The following is a 25,393-nucleotide window of genomic DNA, read 5'->3' on the forward strand; positions in this document are numbered from 1 at the left end:
TTTCTAAGATGCAGGCAGGAAGTAGGAACCAGAGAAACACTACTTTTAGCATGGTGCTACCCTGGGTTAACGCTCACCCCTAAGGCCTGGGGACAAGGGGTGGCTATAGGGCACGCCTGACAGCACACTCCTCACGTACTCCCATGAAGCAGCGATGTTGCCTTAGCGCTGGACCATGCACAGCAGCCTCTGTGGGACTTCTCGCCTGGGGACAGGAAGGCCAGAATTCATCAGGAGGTGAGCTAACCTCTGAGAGATGATACCAGAGGAAGACACTGCAAAGGGTATCACAAAGGCACCCTCACCGGGGACAGGAATTAGTGATGAAACCTCTCTAGGAAGCAAATGACACCATTTCTGAGCAGTGGCTCTAGTGTTCCAACAACTTTCTTTTTCCTTTTCTCCACAGAAACAGTGTAAAATTGCCGCCATGCATGATACCATGGAACAGGCAGCATTATGTAGGGAAAGCATAGAAGCATGCCATACATGACTAAAACGTTGTTATCTTTCTGAATTTTGTGAGACTTACAGTGGCTGCTAGCAAGGAATTGAAATTTTCCATTTACCTTCTTATTTAAGGTAACTCCGCACCTAACTTTGTACTAACGTTTTATTCTAATTTCAGCATTGCATTTCTTCTTTATCTGTTTATGCCGGGAGGGACAGATGCATGCCACACCTGCCAACATTTCGTCTTCCGAGCAGGATTCGAATGGCATGCACTTTGGGTGTTATAGGTCATGCCCTCAGCTTCACAGACTTGCTACCATTGACGCAGTGTGATGTTTTCATTTAGATCATTTCCTGTTCTGTCCTGGAGAAGAGAAGTTGTCTGAGAGGGCTCGGCATAGAAAACTTACCCTTCTGAAGTATGCAGCCCTGACAGCCAGGACAGCAGCGGATAGTCCATGCTAAGTGGGTGATCAAGAGTGTGGAAGGGGGGGTTGGGGATTTAGCTCAGTGGTAGAGCGCTTACCTAGGAAGCGCAAGGCCCTGGGTTCGGTCCCCAGCTCCGAAAAAAAGAACCAAAAAAAAAAAAAAAAGAGTGTGGAAAGGTTTCTTAGAGCTCGTCTTTGGCCTGGACCCCTTCATCTCGCAAATGGAGTCTGACTACTGGTGTGAGGGGTGGAATCTCCGGATAATAGCTCCTAATTCTTAGGGTCTTGGTCATCCCTCCTCACTCTTTATTATACAGAAATTAATAGAATAAGCCTTCCAGAGATGTTGGAAATGAATTCCATATTGAGAGTGTAACATATAATAAATAATTAGTAGGAGAGATTATTTTGGGAGAATCCGTGAAGGTAAATAAATATGGAAATGCCAGAAGCATGTGTTTATTAAATGTAAACACACAAATTAGGTTTCTTATACAACTTCATTTTTAACTTTCCCTCATTTCCTTTCTTCCTCACTGGCCCCTAAAATGATTGAAGATTATCAGGCAAGAAAAAAAAGAGCTGAATAATTTTCAATAACTTAGGAAAGACTTGTGTTGCTTGGCTGAAAGGGGAGAAGAAAAGAGTTTTCTGGAGGATCACTGTTATTAGGAGAAAATATAGGGTTTATTATGTTGGAGTACTGAAACTTATTCCTTGATTAGGTGTCAGAGAGGGGGAAATCCATTAGCTTTTGTCTCGGCCACCAAACTCCAGGTCAGGGATTTGCAGTGACTGTGGCTGCCATCACAAAGGCTGCCTGCTTGAGGAATAGCCAGGGGACACATGTATCTAATACCTTTGTGGCAGTGGTTAAGTACATGTACCCAAACAGTGTGACCTCCATTTATATCTATGTGGGAAAACAGAGGTCACCTCCCGAGTGAGTTGGCAACATAAGCTCGGACCCTTCTACTTTCCTATCGATCACCCACCCCTTACCTGAAAAGTCTCTGCTGGAAAATTACCTCATCTTACACCACATCCTTCTGGAAATTGTTGTTTAGTCTCAGGGAGAGGATCTAATCAAGCCACTCTAATCAAAATCCTTCCCACAAATTTAAATACAATTAAACATTGATGGTTGACAGTTCCTCTCAGTTGGTAAAAACTGTGGGACACAGAACCCAACAACTTTTGTTTCCTGTGTCCCACCTTGGGGGAGAAGTCTACCTGCAGTGAGGGAAAGGAAGCCAGCAGGGGTGTGACCCAGTGATGTGTGACATGACGCTTGCCTTCTGGTCACCTCATCTTCCTGAGAGCCTCTACCCTTCCTGTTGGTTTTGCCACATTTCCTTGGGTTCCACAAACGACTAAGGTCTCCTCGTGCCTCCATTGGTTCAAACTGGTTTGGGTCACTAATAACCAAAGAAGTCCTGTCTCACCTGCTGTTTAATTAAATATTTGATTAACTGGAAACTCTCTACCTCAATCGTGTTCACAAGATAATTTTTTCTGCCCGTGAAAATTGGTGTATTAGTGTAATGATTATTTCCTCCAGCTCTTGCTTCTAAAGACTATTTAGAGCAATGGGAAAGAAGGTATCAAAACACAGCCAACTAGTATGTCACATGCCTGTAATTCTACCAACCTCAAAAAACAAAACAAACAAACAAACACCCCAAACCACAACAACAACAAAAGCCCAACAATAAATAAAAAGTTACAGAGACATTCTAGGAAAGAGAATGGGCGTGACTGGTCATACACATGTGAAATGAGTTGTTTTCTTAACCTATACTGTCTCTTTCATAAGGGCTTGCTTTGCGCAGGGCTGTCAACCACAAAGCAGACTAGAATCCCTGCCCTTGCAGAGCTGGTGTCCCATTGTTTCTGGATAAGGAGAACACCAGCTGTTGTTGCCACTGATTTTAGACCTTGGACATCCTTCACTGGATAGCCACACGTGTTCTGAGGAGGAGATGGCCTTCTGTCTGCTTTCTCCATCCAAGCAAACATGGCAAGAGAACTCTCTGCTGCCCCTTGTAACTCAAGTTCTGTCCCTGAGTCATCTGAAAGGTTCTATATGTCAAAGGCCAGGGAGATGACAGCCAACCCGTTTCCAAAGGACTAGAGCAAAAATGTATATGGCTCAGTGAGAGTCAGAGGTAGAGTGGTGGAGATATGGCACAGGGGTCAAGAGCATAGATTAGTCTTCCAGAGGACCTGAGCCCATAAGTGGCTCATAACCTCCTGTAACTCCAGCTCCAAAAGGTTTCAACAGCTTTGGCCTCCTCGGCCGCCTGCACTCACATTCACACACTGTGAGTACAGGCAGACAGGCACACATCATACATCATTACAAACAATCCCTGAAAAGCCAGAAGGGGTTGAGGAGCTATAGCTCAGTGGTAGAGTTCTTGTCTAGCATATGCAGGGCCCTAGGTTCAAGCCCCTGTTCCGTCAGCCTAGCCCAGTTGAAATGGCTCTTACTAAGAACTCAGGATATGGGTTGTTTTTAGAGCATGACTAAGGAAGCAGCTTTGCTTCCCCTGAACTTAAGGAGGACTTGTGTTAACTCTGGGGTCGATTGTCTACAGCTAATGTCTTTGAATTATCCTTGATTGACAATGACACTGGTAGAGAAATCACCTCCTAGTCAAGATGGCGTCAGTAATCTGTTTCCTGGTCATCTGGGGCTTCCTCTCACCCCTCTTGAGGGTGAATATTGTGCTGAGGGAGGTGGGGTAGTAACGGCTTGGGTGGGTAGATACGTCCCTGTGGATGCATGAGGCCTGGTGTCCTTGACCTCACAGTTTCTCAAACTTTAGGGGACATACAGATAGCTCAGGACTGGTGGGAAAGGGCAGGTTTTGAGACTGTGACCAAGCTTCCCTTGTACAACAGATCAGAAATACTGTCTAGATTTATCCACCCTCACACCAGAGCCTGAATCCTAAATACTCAGGAGAGGCCTGGGCACTTGCAGACCAGAACTGCTAATGGCTGCTCCCCTGGCAGGAAGCCAGGGAGCAGCCTCATCTTGTTCATCTGTCAGAGCGAGAAGCCAAAGGCTCTGGCGAGCACCTGCTTCCAGCCCTCAGGAAGCCAGCGCTGAATTTAGGCCCTCAGCAGACGAGCCGAGGAGAGACGGGATTTACAGACAATTGCCTGCAACCACAGTCAGGCACACAGCCTATAACCAACTCGGTCTCTGCCAAATGCCTGGCCCTGGGAAACTGCAAGGGAAATAGCTAGCCACCAGGAGGTGGGGGTTTGGATCTTTTTGTTTATTTTTTTTAATCAGCACATTTGGGGTCTATTACCATGGTTTCAGGTTTGCCTGGTGTGGGGGCTTTGTGGGAAAGTCTCTTTTTATTTGGTAATATTTCAGATTTGGGACTCTCATGGGGTTATCGTCCTTCCTTGATCCTAGCAACAAAGGCAGTGACTGATAACTTCTTACCACACAAGGCAAAGTAATTGTGTCTCTCCCTTATCTCAGAGAGAGGCTGCCTATTTTCTTTCTTTTTTTTTTTTTTTTTTTTGCTGAAAAATATTAATCACCCTATCTTTTACACATTCAAGCTCCTTGGCATTGCATGGGAAATTATCTGTTCCCCACTTGATTCAGGCCTATATATGTCCATCCTTAATCTCTTCCAGTTTTCTTCCAATTAGATGCAATCTTTTTCCAATACTCTAATTAATACTTCCACATTAAATATTAGGCCTTGTAAGAGAAAAATCATCTGTAATATAGTCAGATCGAGCCAAAGAGGATTTTCAAGCTCTTGCCCTTAATCTTTCTTTCAATTTTCTGCCATTTAGAAACAATTTTTTCCCCCAACACTCTAATGAATGCAAATGATATTCGTGATTAGTTAGTATTATGCTAATCTGAGCCTGGAATTTACCTAAATCTGCATGGTGTTGTCTGAGTACCAGATTGCTTTGGGTTTCTGAGGAAAATTACATTAGCCTGCCAGATGTACAAAACATGATAGAGTAGAAATCTGAGCAAATAATCAAGATTACATTAGTTTTGTTTCTTAATGAACAACGGTTGGCATTAGGGATTACAGACAAATTACGGTTTTCCTCTCTGAGCTCAAGCAGCTAAGCAGCTGTTGTGAAGGTCCCCTTTTCCTGACTACCCCTAAATAGATTGGGAGCCACCAGGGCCGAGGGAAAGCATCTAAAATTTCACATAATTTAATTTGTTCCATTACAAAGCAATCATCACTATGAGGCCCACAGCAACCTCCAAATCCACCCCCCCACGCAACGCACCCCCTCTCTGGAATGTGGGAGCCATTTGAGGGTTTCTGGGACAAACTCAATGTGTTTTTCTTTCTCTCCTGAGTGGAGGGATGTAGGCTGCATGCCTTGGAGGCATACCTGCTTTCTCTACCCTCTGGGCCACTTTCCAAAAGGGTGCCTGCCTAATTCCTGCTACTTGGCTGACACAGATGGAATGCTGCTGATAAGGGTTTCAGAGGTAACACAGTACAGCTGGCTGCAGTCTCTGAGGCTGACTGCACCAGACACTTGCAGAAACAACGGCCATGAGCTTAGACCCTCATCCACGGTCATTTGATCTCTGTCCATGACGTCCCACTATAATGAAATCCGTATCCTGCAGCAGATGCATGGTGGTGGTGAGAGTAATGGTGGTGGTGGTGGTGGTGGTGTGGTGTGTGTGTGTGTGTGTGTGTGTGTGTGTGTGTGTGTGTGTGTGTGCTGGGTGCATAGGTGAAGGGTTTAGAGGGGTGATTTAACAGCCCATGGTCCTCTTCTTGGATGTTTCCCTTGACATCAATTGGCAACACGGCAAGGCTGTGGACTTTCCTGCTTATTTAATTGCCTCACCTACAGCGTACTGCCTCATTCAGGGTGCTGTTTCTGGGTCCAGAATCACACTCTCTCCATGCAAAAGCTAGGGTCTTTGTACATGTCCGCTCCTCCTTAGAATTAGTACTTTCCTCTCCTTCTCTCCCTCAAGAGAAACTGTAGCACTGCCAAGATTCATAGGTGCCTATGAACTAGGTGTCCTACAGAAGTTGGAAGAGGCCATCTCTTAATTTACATACTTCCTTCCCACACTGGATCCATCACAGGGAGCAGAACTGAGTCTGCTTTGTTCATGTAGTGTTTGTTGTAATAATTCATGAAATTCTAGACATAGGGAACAGGTTCGTATAATTGCAAATACAGAGTTGACAGGGAGAGAAAGCTTGAATTTTTACACCACAGCACCGGTGGAAGTTCTAAACAATATCCTCACAGACACATGTGCAGACGCTGAGAACCCCTCAGTCCCCAGCCCCCCACCACAAGAATAGGAGCTGAGGTACATGGACACAGGTGTTTCTTGACTTGCGTGGGCTCAACTCATAAGGGCGGAGCTCTTTTTGCTGACTCCTAAATATCTCCTCCCAACCATCCTTACCCACAGACGGGCCCACTGCTGTCCCAGAGTCTCACTGATCACCGCCACCTGCTGTTCTCCCAGGTCACAGGGTCCTTAGCGCTCACAACCTATGAGCTCATCTAGTGTCCAGGAGTGAGATCTGGGTGGCTTGATGGGATAGGAAGAGAGCATGAGCTGAGGGAAAGTAAGATGAGATCTCTTAGGCTTACCTCTGGATATTACTCCCAGCCCCTCACATGTGGATCAGTTTCTAAGCTCAGGAGACGCTTGGGAAGGAAAATTGAGAGGAGGAAGGAAGGAAGGAAGGAAGGAAGGAAGGAAGGAAGGAAGGAAGGGAGGGAGGGAGGGAGGGAGGGAGGGAGGGAAGGGAGGGAGGGAGGGAGGGAGGGAGGAAGGAAGGAAGGAAGGAAGGAAGGGAGGGAGGGAGGGAGGGAGGGAGGGAGGGAAGGGAGGGAGGGAGGGAGGGAGGGAGGAAGGAAGGAAGGAAGGAAGCCTGCAGAACTATTCTCCCTCTGCTTCCCAGTTAGGGAGCAGAAGCTTCTCCACCAGCCTGTTTGATGCTCCAGGAGCCTCAAGCCACACATCCTGTTTTCATGTCTCTCTGGATTGGCAGGAGCATCTGTGCCCTTGCCCTGGGAATAGGGTTGATTTGCTGCCCTGCTGAGGAAAGGCTGCAGAATAGCAGAAGGCAGGGTGCTGGTACCTGAACCCTGACTGCTCAGAGAGAGCAGGGTGCCTGGTTCTCACAGGTGAGAGGAACCTCAGTGCAGGGGTCTTTAAAGCCTCACAGTGAACTTTTACAGTTCGTCTCATTTGTAAGCCGTCCCACGGGTGGGGAGCGACTCTGTGAAAAGCAGAGGAAACTGTGGGCACTGAAACGGGAGAAAGGACCATGGCCTCTCTGTTCCCGAGTTGTTCACAACAAGCTCAAAACAAAGTAGAGAAGTGGTAGGGCATGAGCAGTAAATGGATGGACATGGGCAGGACTCAGAAGCCACAAGAAGTCACTATGTCAGAGCAATGGGAGCTGAACCTCTGAGAATCTGCTGAGCTGGTTCCCAGAGACTTGACAGCTGAGAGACAGTGAGCACATTTCCAGAGGCAGCCTCCACAGCTCTGGGGGCAGAGGTAGGGATGAAGAATAATAGCGGCTTTGGGTTTTTGTCATCGTTGGTCTTCTCTGAATGCCTTCCTCATTATAAAGCACCCTACAGTAAAGCATGACTGCCCCCCTTTTCATTAGAACACCAGGGTTACCCCATGTCCAAGGAATCACCTCATGTGTACAAACTGCTTCAGGCCTCACCACAATCTCACAAAAATGCATCTCGCTATTACCCCAAGTAATGATGAAGGCCACGGAGCCATGGAGGCTGCCACTGTCCTCTGTGTCCAGCCGGTCACCACCAATTGGCATCTCAGAAGCTCAGGGCCTTGAGTGGAGTGCTATTGTGCCTCTCAACAGGATCTGAAACTCTTCAAAGCATAAATTTACATCCTAGTGTCTCTCCCATTTTACTGTTGGCTCCCGTAAGCTCCCTGTTACCATAAAATGTAGATCGAGGAGACGCCAGAGAAGAGACTGTAAAGGAGGTAACTGTACGTTTTGACTTTGACAGGAGACCCCTCTCAGAGCCGTAGCCTCCCTGGTACATGGTACCTTCAGGACTGAGGCCTCCTCAGGATCTACCCAGCTACCCATCAGGATTTGCACCATCTACCCACTGTGATTATTTTTATAAAAAGTCATTTTTTTATATAGCCATTGAGCAACCGAACACCATGCACTACCCTCCCCCCCAAAAAAGCACTTGAGTCTCATTCTCTCACCTTATTTTAAAAGTAAGGATGTGTCTTAGGTATGACTTCACAACAGAAGACTTAACAGTCATGAACAGGAAGCTGGATGATTTGCAGATGGCCCCCTGCCTGTCCTTCTACCAAAGGACAGACTGACTCCTCTGGACTTGAGCAGCCCAGAGAAGACACCAGTGGAATGTTCTACAAGAATGTGTAGCCCAAGACCACAGTCCTTAAAATAATCACTTCCAAATAATAGGAAATTCCTTCAAAAGGTGAGATTCTAATCATGGAAGGCCTGCAAACACAGGAATTGGAAGTATGTCTGGGCAAATATTGAATTCGGTTTCTGAGGAGACTTTTCATATCCAGGTGTTCTCCAAACCATGTAGCCAATGGGCCACGATATCGATTTAAAGAAGCAGTGTTTGTATTTAAGTAATGAACTAGAATACAGTAATGATATTAAAAGTTTAAAATAAGCATAAAGACTACACGTATTTCAACTCTCATCTGCCTTATGTGTGTGCAAGGTGAAGTCTTAAAACAGAGGAACTCATTTGTACAGTGGCTCAAAACTGAGTGATCATAGGCTGCTGTGGTGGCTCAGTGGTTAATGCTAAGCCCGACAACCTGGCTTCAATCCCTGGGAACCCCAGTGATGCAAGAAAACTAACTCCTTGAAGTTGTCTATTTTACACAAGTCTCTCTCTCTCTCTCTCTCTCTCTCTCTCTCTCTCTCTCTCTCTCACACACACACACACACACACACACACACACACACATGTGCGTGCGTGCGCACATGCACATGCTCACACAGGAAATAAGTGTTTTAAAAACAAACAGCAGCAGAACTGGAGAGTCAAGTGGCTTGCTTCTGCCTTCAGAACAGTTTTAGAACGTCCTCTGACCTCTGGATTCTCGGATGGGCTGGACTTCCACAGTTCATTTTGATTGAGAGAAAGAAGCAATCCAAAAGCAAGCAATGACAGTGTGTTAGCAAAGGGGTAGGCGAGGCTTCTGAGGTAATGGGGCGATGCTTTCCTAACCAGGGCAAGGAGGGAGTCAGAGCTGTCCTGTGCACTTTGAAATGTAGCAGATTCTAGAAAGCTAACCTGGCCGTTCTTAAATATTTTACTGAGACATAAAGTACCCAGAAGTGGTCTTTTTATCCAGAGGCAGAGGGGTGTGCTTGCTATAATTAAAATGCCAAGCTTTGTATTTGGCTAAAATGACATCAATGTCCTGTGACACAGGAGGCACGGAGCCATTCAGAAGTCCTTGAATATCTTTGGCTGGGCACAATGGTTTTACTCTTGGGGCTGTCCATTCTCAGCTGAGTGGACATGGGCGAAGTATCTCACCCTCTGCACTTTGGTGTCTTCGCTGTGGAATGGCAATCATAGACCCTCACACATTTCAGTGTTGCTGACAGACTTACAGACTTACAAAAGATGATGTGCCAAGGCTGTAGCAGGCAGACCGACACAAGAGAAGCCTAAAGGACAGGCATTTGGAAAAACTGTGACTGCACCTCACAGTCCAATAAAGCAATTTGCTCAGTTACTGCAGTCCTCCAAGCATAGCATTCAGATAAAAACGTGATCAGAGAAGCGTCCTTTGGACAAGGCCATTTCCTCGGCAGTCACTCAGAGTCTGGAGGAGGCCTATTTGCTAAGAGACCGGGGCTAGTCCAGGGTCCTTTATTAGGGAAAATAGCTCTACCCCAAAGCTTATCAATACTCAATAGTTATCCTTTTCATTAAGATTCTAACCCATCGCTAGACTTAGCCCAAGGGTTTGTAGGACATTGCCTCTGCAAACATCAGCAACATCACACGCGTATGCTATGACTGGGAAGATTCTGTGAAAGTTTAGGAAAATCAAAAGGACACGGGCTAACATTTCCACACATTCGATAAGAAAGCTCTGGTGAAGGGGGGAAGTTAGAGGGAAGGAGCCCAGCTGACAGAGGTGACTCGACTCCGTGCTGAGCTGATTGATTGATTTCTTAATTAATTTACGATGGCTCAACAATAATTACAAGCTACTGTTTGTCAGCCAAATCACTTTCGATGAAGTCAAAGGTTCACATCTGCACGAAGATTCCAGGGATCAATGCATCAATTAGCTGTGTTGGCTTTTGTCCCACTGAAAGCTAACATGTGTCATTAATATTCCACCATTTGTATGTATAAACTAATTGATTGAACATTCATGCTACATAAACATGCGGTTTGTATTATGTGGGGTTCCACATAACACATCTTTCATGCCAATATAATGAATAGCCAGGCTCACGTAAGAAAATGAATCTTATTGGAAAGTAAAACGGCAATTGAACGTTAGTTCTTCTATGGATGACCGTGTCTAGTCCTGGTGAGCATTGCATAACAGAAAATTCTTGAGTTTTATGGAAGAATGAGCTGGAGCAAATTTTAGAGGTGATAGACCTTTGTGTGAGATTGTCCAATTCTATCGATAGGGAACTATGTGTGATCCCACAAGGCCGCCACTCCCACTCTTCTCTGCAATGGATGCTAGACCATAAATGATGTTAATCGTAGCTGTGTGATCTGCTATTTCATCTGCGAAAAGTTCAGGTTGGAAACATGCAAATCTCTTCACTTTGAGTAACTTCTGCCAGGTTCGCTGTCAGCATCAGCACTGAGAGAAGACTGAGCTTGTGGGAAACGTCGAAGCACCTGGGAAGGCAGAGTAAGTTCTAGTTCCTTGATCATCAGCTCTCTCTGTTCCTTTGAGCCAGAGGCTCTGCTGGAGAAGGTTGGGCAGTGCCTCCGAGGTCAGCTATGACTGGGGTTGTGGTGGGAGTAGAGACATCTATCCACAGATGACTTTCTTCCCAAGTTTCCGCATCGCTGTTATACATTAAAATACACAGAAGTGCCTGGGCATGATTAGTAGAGAAGTATTATTCATCACCAAGTAGCTTGTCATCTTATGTGGTGGGCTAGTGTGGCAAAGACGAACCTACTAAAAATCGTAGAGGCTTCTAGAATACTCAAGTTTCAGGTGGGAAGGGAGTCCCAGGAAACGGATGAGCAGGTGACTTCCCAGTGAGCTAAATTTGGGGCTGAGGTATTTATAGCCAGCACACTGGGTGCAGGCCGAAGCAGCAGGACTCCAAGTTTTTATCACACCCCAGAGAACCTTGCTGAAGCAGGACAGAGCCTAAAGACAGCCTCTTCGCTGTAAAGATCCCTCTCTTAGGCTGCCTTAGAAGCAGTTGCTTGCCTACATTCTCTCCCACTTTCTCCAGATCTCTCTCTCTCTCTCTCTCTCTCTCTCTCTCTCTCTCTCTCTCTCTCATGTTTCTGGTACTCATTCTTCTGACCCCTCAGCCAAAATGGCAGTCCACAATAGAGGTTTTTCCATAAAGGTACAGACATGGAAAATAACCCAACATTTAGAATAAAAAGACCCCCTCCGTTTTGTGTGTGTGTGTGTGTGTGTGTGTGTGTGTGTGTGTGTGTGAGAGAGAGAGAGAGAGAGAGAGAGAGAGAGAGAGAGAGAGAGAGAGCCCGAATGGAGCACTCTCTTTTGAGATAGCCTCTTATTGGTACTTGGACCTCTCAGCAAGTAACCTATATCAGCTTCCCTGGGTAGCGTCCTGTCTCAGGCATCCCAGCTCCAGGATTACAAGAAGAAATCACCACAGCTAGATTTGTATGTGGATCCTGAGACTCAAACTCGAGTCTCACACTTCCATTTAAAAGGCACAAGACAACTCCTGGATGTTCTCCCCAGCTCACAAGAAAAAAATCTTATTAAGTGAACTCTATTCCAACAAAATTAAGAAGCTAAAAACAAACCCACACTGATTCTATAGCCTGTTGCCTGATCATGTTAAAACACACTAGCTTCTCCTCACAGAGTCTCTGAGATGTCCCGGTCATCATGAAGATGGTGGTGTGAGGACGTGGGAGTGAGGTGTGCTGTCGGCCTGATTTGCTCCTCTTCAGCCTTCCTCAGCAATATGTCTCCTAAGGGGACAGGCAATTGGCTGCTTTTGCTTCTGGGTGTCTTCCCGCTCTTTCCTTCAGCTTTTAAACTCTTGGTCATAACATCCACATCCTTCTAACATACGCAGGGTTCATTGTGAGTGGGCCACCTGGGTGGTCTCAGGCTCCAGCCTGGCAGCCCACCATAATCCGTCAGCTCAGACACAGAGAGCACAGCAGGATCCCACCAGCAAAGGAGGTGACAACTGTCTTGGTGAAACCTAGCCATGACTTATCAGAAGCCCTTCAAGTGCAATACTGTGTAGGCGGATAAAGAATTCCTGCTTCCTATTTGCTTGGGATCTGTACGTTTGTGTTCACACCTAAGCAACCAAACGAGACAAATCCTAACACAGAGCCAATGTCCTATACCAACCTGTGGTCATTCACAATCAACAATCATGTGTGCATGTCACATACAACATAGAAACACACTAAATTCAGCTAGTCTTTCATCTCAAATAGTTGCCGGCAATGTTGTATTTCTAACAATTCTAAAATTAGCCTGGAGAGATGTTTTAGAGCAGGCTCTCAACCTGTGTGTCGTGACCCCTCTAGCAATCCTATACCTCCTATAGTACCTTCACTATGATTCGTAACAGTAGCAAAATCATGGTGCTGAAGTTGCAATGAAATAACCCTATGGTTGGAGGTCATCGCAACTGTATTAAGAGTCACAGAATTAGGAAGGCTGAGGACCACTGGCTTAGGGGTTAAGAGCACTCACTGATCTACAAAGAGCCTGGATTCCGTTTCCAGCATACGGCAGCTCACAGACATCCATAAACCCCAGTTCCAGGAGATCCCATGCCATCTCTTGATCTCCTTTTACACTAGGCATTCACATGCTACACAGACATACATGTAGGCAAAAAAAAAACCTCATACACATAAAGTAAAACACCGGAAAAAACTATTTACAGTATCATGTGCCATCTACTTTGTGACAAGCCAAATCCTCCCTTGCTAATGCCCACTAAGCACAAGCTGGAACCGTAACCCACTGCAGAACGATGGCGTTTTTAAGAGTAAAGCTGTTCATAGTGATGCTGGTGACTGCAAGGTTGCATTGTGGGATTTCTGTTTTTGAACTTCTTCCTGTCTTATTAAGCACACAAAAGGCAGCGTGGCCCTGCTATTTCACAGGGTGTTGGTGATTTTAGCCTTGTGGTCTGAAGAACTAATCTTTTGAATTCTGGTCACGGAATCTGCGAAGGATGCCACCTGATGCTTTAGACACTAGCAGTTTTTCCATTGTCTGGCGAAAAATTACCATTCTACACACTCCAGAATATGGGCAAAAGCCTGAGACCGTCCCTTCACCTACTCGGGTGGAACAGCAGCAGCTGGCAGGGTGTGTACACTGGGTTTTTCTCTTCCTTCAAGCTTTTAGCCTGTTTGCTGAACATCACCTCGCTGCAGCTTTGCTAGATCCCAGCCCTGAGAGGTACCAGAGCCCCGAGAGGTGCGATAGACACCAAACCTAAAAGGTACAAATGCTTCCCTTGCTGGTGGATTTCCAGAAATTTCCCCCAGATGGCTTGTGACTATATCGAGCCTAATTGTCTCGAGGGAAGATGAATGGAATCACATTTCCAACGAATCCCTCTCCACATCCCTCTCAGAGGCAGTTCCCGTGCAAGTGAGGGTGTTGACCTGCTCCGCTCAACATGAGGAGGATTGGAGCCTCAAAACAAGGCTAGGGGTGAAGTTGGAACTGTTGCCAGACAACAGCCAAATGCCTCATCATGTTTGCAGGAAGTGAGGTGGAACCCAGGTCATACAGAATGAGGCAGTCCTAGACCAGGATCCAGGGGGGGGAAATGAGCTCAACACTTTGGGTTTCTAAACGGTGTCTCAGTCCCTCCTCCCTCACAGTGGAGTGCACTCTTCAAAGTTGCTGAGCCTCTGAGTCGAGTGGCCTCATCTGTAGTGTGGGGCTGGTGATGCCTCTTTTATTGTGCTGTACTGAAGCCTGAATGAGATGATTTATATAAATTGCCTCGCCAAGTACCTGGCAGACACCTGGCAAATAAGAGCCCCTCAAAAATCATTGCTTTTTCTTTTTAGCCTTAAAAAAATCATAGGAGTCAATGTTTAAAATTAAAATTAACCTAATATGTAACACTAGCCAATGGATTATGTTAAGCACTCAAAGATGCTTTGGGAAGCAGTGCTTTTAAGAAATCTTCAACTCTCTGAAATGGAAAACAGTACATTTTTATAGCTCATTGGATGTAACACAATTTCCACACACCCCCAAAAATGTTTATATAAACTCAAAAAAAAAAAAAAAACCCACCACGATTCTAAAAGCCACCTTGAAAATGGAACAGTTCCATTAACTAACCCATCCTGTGAGCACCTACTAAGTGCTTGGACCTGAGCCTGAATAAATAGGGTTGTGTTAGCCCCCTTGGGTGTGTGTCATGAACCTTGCATTCACCAGGTGCCTAGCTGGCTCTCTCTCATTCATCCTCCCGACAGGTTGGAGAGACAAGTAATGAGAATGATTATCTGCACTTTACAGCTGGCTCCAGCAGCCGCGGGATGAGCAAATTCATTTGCCAGAGGTCACAGAGTCTACATTTCCCAGGATTCAGTCCCGTGCTCATAAACATATCCATTATGTACAAACTTGGAACAGGAACACTGTGTGAGAGAGAAAAAACAGCTACCTTGCTTGAACAAAGTCAATTTAGGGAGAAGTACAATGTTAAGATTTATTTAGAACGGTGAGAAACGAAAACGGTTATTAACGCTATTAAAGCTTGCCCAGTACGAGATAGGCTAAACATGTCCTGTGGTATGTCGGACTCAGTGTCAGTTGACATAATAATAATGACCATAGCAACACTCACAGAGCCCTTTCTCGTCTTCTGACTCTGCCGAGCATTGCCGTTTAGACAACTTGCAGGCATGTGGTACAGCTGCGTCCACCCCTTAGCACAGCTCCTGGCTTTTACAATTACAGTTTCTCTGGCTATTTTACACATTGAAATGAGACAAGGGAATACCACTGTTTCTTTCTGCTCCAGTGTATGTATTTTCCTGCAGCCGACTCCTTGAGTTCAGCCCTTTAAGAGACTATATATTACAGTGTCACAAGATTTTGGGAAATAGGAAAAAATGCCTTTTGTGACTGACACCACTCAGCCATGTTAGTGAAAAACGCCACAGTCTCGGTGACACTGAAGCATCAGATAGCTGTCTGCTGACCAGCCCCTAAACTGGAAAATCAGCACCAGCTTTCCCATTGATGGAAGCGATAGCACCCTTGAGAGCACAACACTTTGCTCCGAGAGAGAGAGAGAGAGAGAGAGAGAGAGAGAGAGAGAGAGAGAGAGAATAGGCCCTTGTGTTTCCTTACCCTCTGCTTAAATTAACAACCATCTAATCACTGCTTATTGAGATAGGATCCACAGTTTATGCGTAGCAGTGGCTGTGCAAGTGTGTAAGTGAAAACGAGCCATGGAGAACAGCGCACAAGCGGTCTCCTTCTGAGAGAATCACCACATCCTCTGTACAGAGCCCTGGTACCTAAAGATGGTTTCACATATGGAAAACACTATTATAAATGCCACTTTGTCACTGAAGAATAAGAGATGGGAGACCTAAAGAAAAAGGCACATGCCGCGGGTGATGGCTGTGAGATATTTAAAAAGCAGTGCACTATATACAGTGTGAAACCATTTCCCTGCAGACACGATCATCCTCGGCATTGAACAGAACATGACTTAGAGGTGATGGCCACGTTAGTATTCACCCACGAGTCTAGGGAAGAATATCAGAAAGATATCTGGCTGCCCTTGGGGAGTGGCAAGCCTAGGACTGAGAGCCTCCTACATCACCCAGCATTCGGGGAAAGAGAATCCCTTCAGAAGGACACCAATAGGACACACTTCCTCCTTTAACACAGGGACGTGGGGTTGATTCCAGTAAAGGTAGATAGGCTTGCTGTGCCTGCATCTGGAACTGAGCCTGGCATACAGTGTGGGCCTGGTAATGGTGAACGAAACAAAGACTTCATAGTTGAAGCCCTGTAAACAGTCTGTCCACGGGCATGGTGTCTTGTGAAAACTACTTAACAAGGTTATTATCTGTATGAAGTCTGCTAATTTCTGCTATACTTCTAGAGATAAAATGGAGTTTGATCTGAAATAATGCATGTCTACAGGCCAGCAGTCCACACTAGGTCAGTAGTCAGTGAGTCTTGGCAACTCTTGTAGCCAGGAAAGAGCTTTACTCAAATATATCTTTTTAACATATTTATTACACGGTTTAGAAATCCTTCTGGTTGTATTAAAAGAAATTAAATTTCTAAGAAGATACTAATTTTAGAAATGCCAGTGAAAAGCAGACAACTATAAACTTAAGTTTATCCCTACTTCTCAAGGAGTTCAAAAGATATTTTTCTTTGAAGATAGTTTCCTCAATGCAATTATCTGCACACTGACATTTCTTGTCAAACTATCAGTTAAAATTGACATTGAGAACAATGTTAAGACCACAAAACAAAAAGTGAGTCATTTGGCAACATTGTTATTTTATTATCAATAATAAATCAATGAATAAAGTTGTGAAAAGGTACTTGGTTCAACTTCTTAAAACATAGACAAATTATTTTCTTTCAAAGAAAAAAATCAAAATTATATTAGGAGTTAAGTATATTAACATTCAATAAAAAATGACAAATTTGCCCATGTGAGGTCTACCTCAAGTTCTTCTCTCATGGTACTTCTCTCCCCATTCACCTTAATTAATATTTAAAGAATTTCAAGCAGCATAAGTAGTTTGTTTTTCAAATTAATTTTGTGGATTAATATTTACATAATTAGCCTTAACAATCAAGGTAAACTTGCTAACATTCTGGCCTGGTTCTGATGGGATCAAAGGATTAGACTTAGGAAATTTAGAGGGAAGAAAATTATGTCTGGTGCAGATCTGCCTCCTTGAAGTTCCAAACAGCTACTAAAGAAGTTTTAATAAATCTCTCTCTCAGAGAGCTTCAAATAAACAACGCAGAAAACAATGGGAATTCTGGAGATGGCTCCTGTAAGTTTTCTTTATTAGTGTTTTAAAAGGAAACATACAGCATCTTTAATAACCAGTTGTGAGATAGTGTTACTTACAAGACGTATCTTTAATACAGTCTGAGTGGTATTTTCAAGCAGTGGGAAAGGTCATCAACAGAACTCTAAATATAGCCGGCCAACTGTCATTGAGAGTGCTCACAGGCTTACTCCCTTGAAAAGAGAGCGAGCGCATAGGAAACCATCTAAAGAAGGAAACCATGATGTTTATTATTTTAAAAAGTGCGCCATGTACCTGTGTTTAATACTCAAAACACACACTAGAGTAACTCGTGTGTGGCTCGAGTGTTTAAAAGCCTCCTCACTCGTGAGAGTTAACTCAGCCATATAAATTCACAAGCGTAAAACACACAAGATTTTAAAACTCCGCACGTGATAGCTAACACACACTACACGCACACATAAAAGTCAAGCACACAGGATTCATCATGTAAGAACTGCATGCGTGTAGATGACAGCTAGCACACACACACACACACCACGCACACTCACGAGAGTTTACTCTCCCTATACTTGTTTATTGAGCTGTCTCAATAAGATGTTTTTTCTTCCTCTGTTTTACCAAAACATGCCTATCTAGGAAGGGAAACAGATGTAGAATTGGACAACCACGTCTTGTTGGGCTTTCCCTCCTGTCAAGTAGAATTTATGATCATTGTCACACAAAAAGAGAACCTAAGTGGAACAGACAATGAGTCAGGAATCAACTGTCGGGGTGCGTTGACACTGCGGCTCTGGAATTTAGGCTTTGGTTACTAAAATTTCATTTGATTAAGCCGGACAAGGATACAATATCCTTTCTTATACAAAGCCCTGAAGTAATTACAGAAAGGAGAGTCAGTTTCACAGTAAGTGGAAAGTCACAGTAAAAGAGATTGTAAGAACTTTAAAGCCCCATTAAAAATATTTCCTAGACCTTACAGAAACAGGGTGCTGACACTCGGGTGGCCCTTGTGTGCTTCGTGTTTCTTCAAGAGCTTTCCCAAAGATAAGCGATAACGCAGCTTGATTAATCAGGTATCTGACAAAGCACCTGTCACCCCGAGTTTCTGATGACATATTAAATAATAATCTCTTAAACAATCTCTTAGGTCCCAAATTAACACAGTCCCTTAAAACGGAATCATCCTAAGAACAGCACCCTTACACACCACGCCTGAGTCTAAATGACTTGTGCAAATATTTTCAACTTGTTACTTCATCTCCGAACATGTCCTTGTCCATCATCTGCATCTTCTCAGGCAACACAATAACATAATTAAAAAGCAAATAAACAATCAGCTGTGTAAGTCTTTAAATCAAGTATTCGCAATGGACTTCTCAAGGGACACCGACTCTGTGGAGACAGATGATGAAGTTTAAGGGCACATTCGCGACCGGATTGCTGGGCTCACACCAAGACGAATTTCTTAGCACCAACTTTACTTTTGACCCTAACAGGTACATGTTTTGCTTAGTGAAAATATTAATTTTAAAGCCCAGCTTTTAGATGAGTTTCAGGAGACAGGGTCACTATTAAATGTCACTTTGAAGCCTTGGTGTAGGCATGTACAACAAGACTTTTTTACACAAGAGTTTTGCAACACTGGAGAAGAGTTAGATCAGTTGAAAAATGTACTCTAATGAGAGTAAGAGGAGAGGAGAGGGAGGGAGAAAGGGGTACAACAAGACAGAGATCGGTCTTTTTTCCTTTGACACTGAGAGCTCCAAACAGCAACAAGTAGCAGTGGCGTTCTGTGGCTCCCACATCTCTCGCTAACAAGAAAGCACACGGCGAAGCAGGCAGCAGGCAGCGAAGCCTCTGCACTGGGACCCTCAGGAGGAGCCTACAGGCAATGGTACTGCATCTACCTTTTAGAAACTTAAACACATTAATAAGAACCCCTGTAGCCTAGCAACACCAGAAGCCAGAAGACCTTGGGAGGAGCTGCCTTCTGTGCTAGGACTGCAGACTACTGACCACCAGGGCAGACATATCTCTCCCCACCTAGGAGAAAATGCCGGCTGTCTCCCGGCATGCTAATTGTGAAAATAGGCAGTGCAATCAGCACAGTAATTGTGGAAGCCGTTGAGCCAAAGCTATCCAGGCACCAATGCGAGGGTCAAAATTGATGGAGAGCAAAGGGAAAAAGTGACAAAAGAAAAAAAATGGCTCAGATAAATTAGCCAATGACAAACTTGATAGTCACATTAAATGCTGGCTAGGGAAGATTTCCCATTCATGTCACGGGCTACAGCAGACAAGAGACCATTGTCCACACACGGGACCCAGCATATTGAAAGTTATCATGTAGCGGCTCTATAATGGGAAGAGGTTTTCTTTCCCCAAACTCCTCTCGTCCCAGCAACCTGACTGAAGAAGGCTGAAACTTGTCTGTTCCCGATCCTACTTTTAAAGTTGGTCTCAGGGTTCGCCCATGCTCCGTGCTAATTCTCTCTCCTCCCCGCATTTGCAGCTGGACAAATATGAAGGGGGGGGGGACACCAACAGCAAACCCACACACATTTGCCTGAGCAAAGAAAAATAATGAACTGAATATGCATATCCTCATTAAGTAAATTTAATTACGCTGAGTGGCATAGTAATCAGTGGTCGCTCCGGTTACAGTATTCATTGAAAGAGAGGTGGGTTCCAAATTAAGGCGAAGCATGGGGGACAGCCGCATACTGATGAGGGGGCTGCGCGCGACGTGCCACAATACACCGTCTAAATTATTATTCGAGACACCGAAGGAAGAAGAACATTGCTCCGTTTTAAGACCAATGCAAGAACAATTAGGCAAGGCGGCTCCAGTCCCCCACAGCCTGCCTGCCTGCCCCGCCTCCATAAAGTTCTCAGCAGCTAGCCTGTCTGTGGCCCACCGGAGTATTTGCATGTTTCCTTTCTTCTCTTCCTTTCCCCTTTTTCTTTCCTAAAAGTGAACAAAAACTCACCCTGCCCTTTCAGAGAGAAGGCCTATGCCCCTGGCCACAATAGTGGGAAATCCTATCCAGCCCACTGGTGTGCAAAACACTCCAGGTTCCCACAACTTGAGCTTGAACTTTCAGTGGGCAGCAAACTTTATAACACGTGCACCGCACAACAAAGGAGGCGCTCAAAGGGAAGGAAGCAGGGAGGGGGACATTTGGAGGGAGGGTGGGAAAGGGTTATCACGCCAAACTTACCATCCACCAGGTCCTGGCTGACATGTCATAGCAGAGCTGCCATTTGATGGAGCTGTCCGATGTTTTCCCAGCCATCCTGCTGTCAGCGACCTTCATCAGAGGCAGCTCAATGGAAGATAAGAGACCTAATCAAGGAAACATCAGCGGTGGCTTGCTGGACTACATGTAGGCCAATCCTTATCACACTGCATCATGGGAAAAGCTCCTTCATTAGCAGGAGGAACTGCAACCTCACAGATAGAAGGACAAGGATCAGTTCTTTTGCCTCTTTTTTTTTTCCTGGTCTAAAGGGATTGGTGAAAGTAGCTAGCGTTCTTTGTGTATCATGTGTACAAGAGTTAAGTATCTTGCAAGTGGGCGGCTAACTGCCTTGCTGGGCGATGCAGACTAAAGTTTATTTGCATTCTTCTCTGTTGTATATTGTTTGACATGGTCCATGGTCCTTGCTGAGCAGATGAAGAGAGGGGAGGGGTTGGAGGGAGGGGAGAAGGGAAAGGGAGCTGTAATTGCCCAGAATTAATATCTACCCCAACAAAGACATAACAGTTTCATTGACATAGTGGGAACACGGTTCATGTGTCACTGCACACAAGCATGAAGCATGCGGGTGTGCGTATGAGAGCACACACACACACACACACACACACACACACACACACACAGGGGAACACACAGGTAGCAGCTGCAGCTGGATTCAGCTGAGGTTGCCAAAGGCTACAAACGCTATTCTCATGCCGGACATATGGAAACAGTTTAACTCTTTGAAATCACTGTTCAAGAAGAGCCAGGCAGTTTACAAAGATAAACCAGCTTTGAGAACAGGCTTTCCATCAGGAAGGTGCCCTGCCTGGTGCTTACTTCTTTCCAAAGGTGACCCAGAAACAGGAAGACCTGATTAAAATCCGAGGAAGATGAGGGCCAGGTTTGTGCATGGTCTGACTTTAGATCCAGCTTCTGCTTTAGGTCTTCTCTGTCTCGCCCTTCAAAGGGGTCCCTTCTGCTTCCTTCTGAGCTTGGCATTGATTTCCTGGAGAGCGCATACAGGAATGGGGACTAATTACTAATAAAAGCACTTGCTTCCAATATCCTGTCCTCCTTCCCTCCATCCCTTCCTTCCTCCCTCCTTCCTCCCCTCCCTCCTTCCTCAAGTTTCCAAAGAATTAAAAAAAAAAATCTGAATAATGCGGAGAAAATCTCACAGAATCAGGACCCTAAAACTAGAAAGCTAAGTCAGGACAAGCTGACCTAACTTTTTCTTTTGCTAAAATACAGAAAAGTACATCTCTGCAAAGTGACTGCCACAGAACCCCAGGTCCCTACAGCACCAGCAAGGCCCAGCAAACTCTCTGTGTTGATATTTTGTCACGCAGCCCCTCACATGTCCTGCTCGTATCTCTGCCAGCCTTTTAGGCTAAGGGTTCATGTTGGCTGCACACAGCTTAAAGGGCCAACCTCCTGATTAATTTGAGCAGAGGGAACAGGGAAGTTGCTGCATGAGACTGAACGAGTCTTCTGTCCTCTCCACTCAATGAGTGAGATGCTGTCAAAGCAACCGGTTTCAGCTTGGAGCTTCAAAAAATGAGAGGCAATGGCTTCCAGACTGAAGCTCTGTCCTTAGGGTATTTTTATATTCACCCAGAGACAGGTCAGGCACACTCCCAGACAGGCTGGGAGCTTAAGGTGACCTGACAGGGGCTGGCAGCAGAAGGTAACCCTCCTCAACCTCCAGGTCACAGGGGGCTTCTGTGGCTCCCTCCTCCACTCGGGTTTTTATTTAGTTATTTCTATTAATTGTTGTATTTGTTTACATTTTAAATGTTATCCCCCCTCCCGGTCTCTCCTCCATGAACCCTCCCACCCCATCCCCTCCTTTTTGCCCCCACCCACCCCCTCACCCACTCTCCCTTCTCTGGGGCATCAGACCTCCACAGGACCAAGCACCTCCCCTCCCAATGATGCCAGATGAGGTAGTCCTTTGCTCTATGCGTAGGGAGAGCCATCCCATGTGTACTCTTTGGTTGGTGGTTTAGTCCCTGGGAGCTCTGAGGGAAGAACAATAGTATCAACTAACTCAACCCCTCAGAGCGCCACTAGGTCTTTTAAACCTCAGGCAGCAGAGGTATCTGGGGACCTGGATACCCCACTCCAGCTTCTACCTTTGAAGTACCCCATGATTCTGATGTCTTCCCCCCCCTTCTCTCTCCTCTATCCCTTCGTTCCCTCTTCAAGACTTATTTGTAGATTTTCTTTGAGCAGCGTTTTGCTAATAAGGCCACTAACAGTGATCATAGACCGTTGTTTTAACTTTCACGGACCCTAGCAACCATGTCCTATGCCTACTATGTACCAGGGGTTGCCGTGGCCGTGGAGGCAGAGAGGCTAGAGAGATATGTTCAGAGTCTCATGCAGCTTCCAATTGTGTGTACCCAATGTCCTGCTGGCTACGGGGATATCTAGCTGGTTGGCATTGTCCAGGAGAGAGATGTCCTGACAGAGATGTCCTTACTCTGTGCCAGGCCAGCAGCAGCTTGGACCCAGGACCTGACTCAAGTGTTTGCAGAGCTCCCTGTGGGGATAGATGCGTGGCCTGCAGTTGATGGTTGGTATCTTGGCTCCTCCCCTCCAGTCAGCTCTGACTGGAGCTCTGTGTGCTCTGAGGGTAAGGCCAACTCCTCTGTGCCATCCCTGCTGTGCTTGCTTTGAAGGATTCTTCACCAGCTTTGGGTGACGGCCTGAAAGCTTTCATCTCTCCATGGCTTGCACACCACCTAGAATCCCTTGATGATCACGGCATGCTGTGTGACCAGCACACTGGTACATCTGCTGAGAGGGTCCCTTCTCACTGGCTCTGTGGGAACCCTCCCTTTAATTAGTTGGTGACATGTGGGAAATGATGAGATGACGAGAGAGGCCAGGGGAAGGAGAGGCAGCAGGAGAGAGGCTGTAGGCACTCACAGACTCTGGGGGTGGGGGTGGGGTATAAAGATGGAGAATGAATAAGAGAACCACGCACCCCTTGCATGGCTGGGGGTGCAGGATAGCAGGTAACGAGCCCTCATTGAAAGAACTGGAGACACAGCAGACTTGTAATTGGGGCTGGAATGAAGCAGATCACGTCTACGAGGCCATTCTCCATCAAGGGTCCTATTGTGCCTTCCAAGAGGAAGGTCTGGGTTCTCAGGCAGAGTGCCTCCTCTACCTGAAACGCCCACCTGCCGCAGGCCTGAAGGTTAATTGGAAAGTTAAAAACACATTTAAACTCTGAAGGCTCAAGTGAGGAAGGGAACTTCTGGGCCGCTGGTGTTCCAGAACATGAGCAGAATTCAACCTTGGGCAAGCTTCCCCTTCTCCCCAAATCCAGCACTGATTGTAGCTGAGTTTCTCCCTGAAAGTGCCTCGATTTCTGTTACAGGAAAACAAAGTAGGGGTCAGTCTGGAGTCGAATTCAAGGATATCGAGGTTTTCGGAGAGCCCTCCCCCCACACCCGTGAGACTCCCTCAACTACTACAGCCTCTTGTCTTCTATCAGCTGGGACTGTGGTGACCAATCGTGGACATGGACTAGAGTCACAGTCCCAGGGTTGTCACACCCTATTGCCTGCTGGTTATATGGCCTATTATAAGGTTCCTTAATCTCAGCTTCCCCTATTGTCTCAAATCATGTAGGTCACAATTAAAATAGAATGAGAGAAAGGGAGGTGAAAATTCCATTTCTTCTACACAAAAGAGTGGGAAATGAGTTACACACTTGCACACACGCTCACATGCATGCACACACACACACACATACAGCAGGGGAGAGGAGAGAGAGGAAGAAGAGAGAGAGAGAGAGAGAGAGAGAGAGAGAGAGAGAGAGAGAGAGAGAGAGAGAGAGAAAGGCACAGAAACAGAATTCAGAAAACTAATTGAGAGAGGTAGACAGGGAGAGCATGAGAAAGACACTCTGGTGTCTGAATTGCTCTTTAGGAGTGGGGGTGGGGGGCTCCAAGCTGCCTCTGAGCCCCAGACTCCTGCTGGCTACTTATACTTTTCTGGTGTAGACACCCAAGGCTGGAAGCTCTTTTTATATTCCTCAGGTTCTACAAATGATACCACCTTTTCTCAATAACTGGACGCCCCCCCCCACCCCAGAGATCATAAGTTTATATACTATTTGGAAATCCAGTTAATTAAACTATTTAGTTTGCTTGTGTCCTTTAAACCCTGGTGTCTGTTCTACGTACATAATTGTGCTCATGAGTCCTAACTCATGCATGAAGCAGTAGACTATGACATAGTGGGTGGATAAGTGTTCCTCTTTGGACAGTAGTTCTGGGTTCTTGCTAGCCACTTGCTACCTGTATAAGCTTGAACAATCTACTCAAGTTCTGGGAACCTCAAGTTCTTTACCCATGAAGGAGGGCTGGAAGCACCATCCTGAGTGTTTGTGAGGATGTCACTGGATCACCTGTGGGTCTGACTATGGCCTTGGTGGTGGCAGTGATGGTCTCATGGATGAGTACTTACAGTCAAGCACTTCACAATGTCCAGCTTCTCCTGCTCTCAGGACTCAAGATAGGATTTGCTATCCTGTGAGTCACTTCCCCTCACCCTCTAAGCTCAGACTGAGAGATTCTCTGAGGCAGAGTCTCAGGGGTGAGAGCTTAGCAGGGATCCAAGATGAAACCTTGCCTTGTCTCAGGTGCCTGAGTCCATTGCCTTACTGTCTCTCCTTCGCTGATGCTAGCTGCAGGGCAGCATCTCAGGATTTGGAATGGAGGTCTGGATTGGTCAATGAATGCTGTGGGTAGTGGCTACTCACAGGGAAGGACTCAACCTCCCACCCACCCAGCAACTGCCCCAGCAGTCTTCCTACTGCCTCCCGGAAGGCTTTGTCTTAACCCATTTGCCTGTCCCTAAAGGTGCCCTTGAGTTTGGTCCCCACAGACTGGACAAAAGGACATTTTGGAGACAGGCAGCAGACTTTTTTTCCTTTTACAAGATTAAGGGCTTACAGGC

The 25,393-nt window shown here is 45.8% G+C and overlaps 1 long non-coding RNA gene across 1 annotated transcript; it reads right to left on the minus strand.

Moving 5' to 3' along the window:
- Positions 1-16,835: 16,835 nt before the first annotated feature.
- Positions 16,836-21,501, minus strand: LOC103692393 (uncharacterized). Its single transcript, XR_592571.4, has 3 exons — positions 21,254-21,501; positions 20,396-20,520; positions 16,836-18,566 (listed from the first exon to the last, which is right to left on the minus strand). It is a non-coding gene; the product is annotated as an uncharacterized LOC103692393 (long non-coding RNA).
- Between the last annotated feature and the right edge of the window lie 3,892 nt (positions 21,502-25,393).

The sequence above is a fragment of the Rattus norvegicus genome, chromosome 5, assembly GCF_036323735.1.
Source record: "Rattus norvegicus strain BN/NHsdMcwi chromosome 5, GRCr8, whole genome shotgun sequence".
Taxonomy (NCBI): Eukaryota; Metazoa; Chordata; class Mammalia; order Rodentia; family Muridae; genus Rattus; species Rattus norvegicus.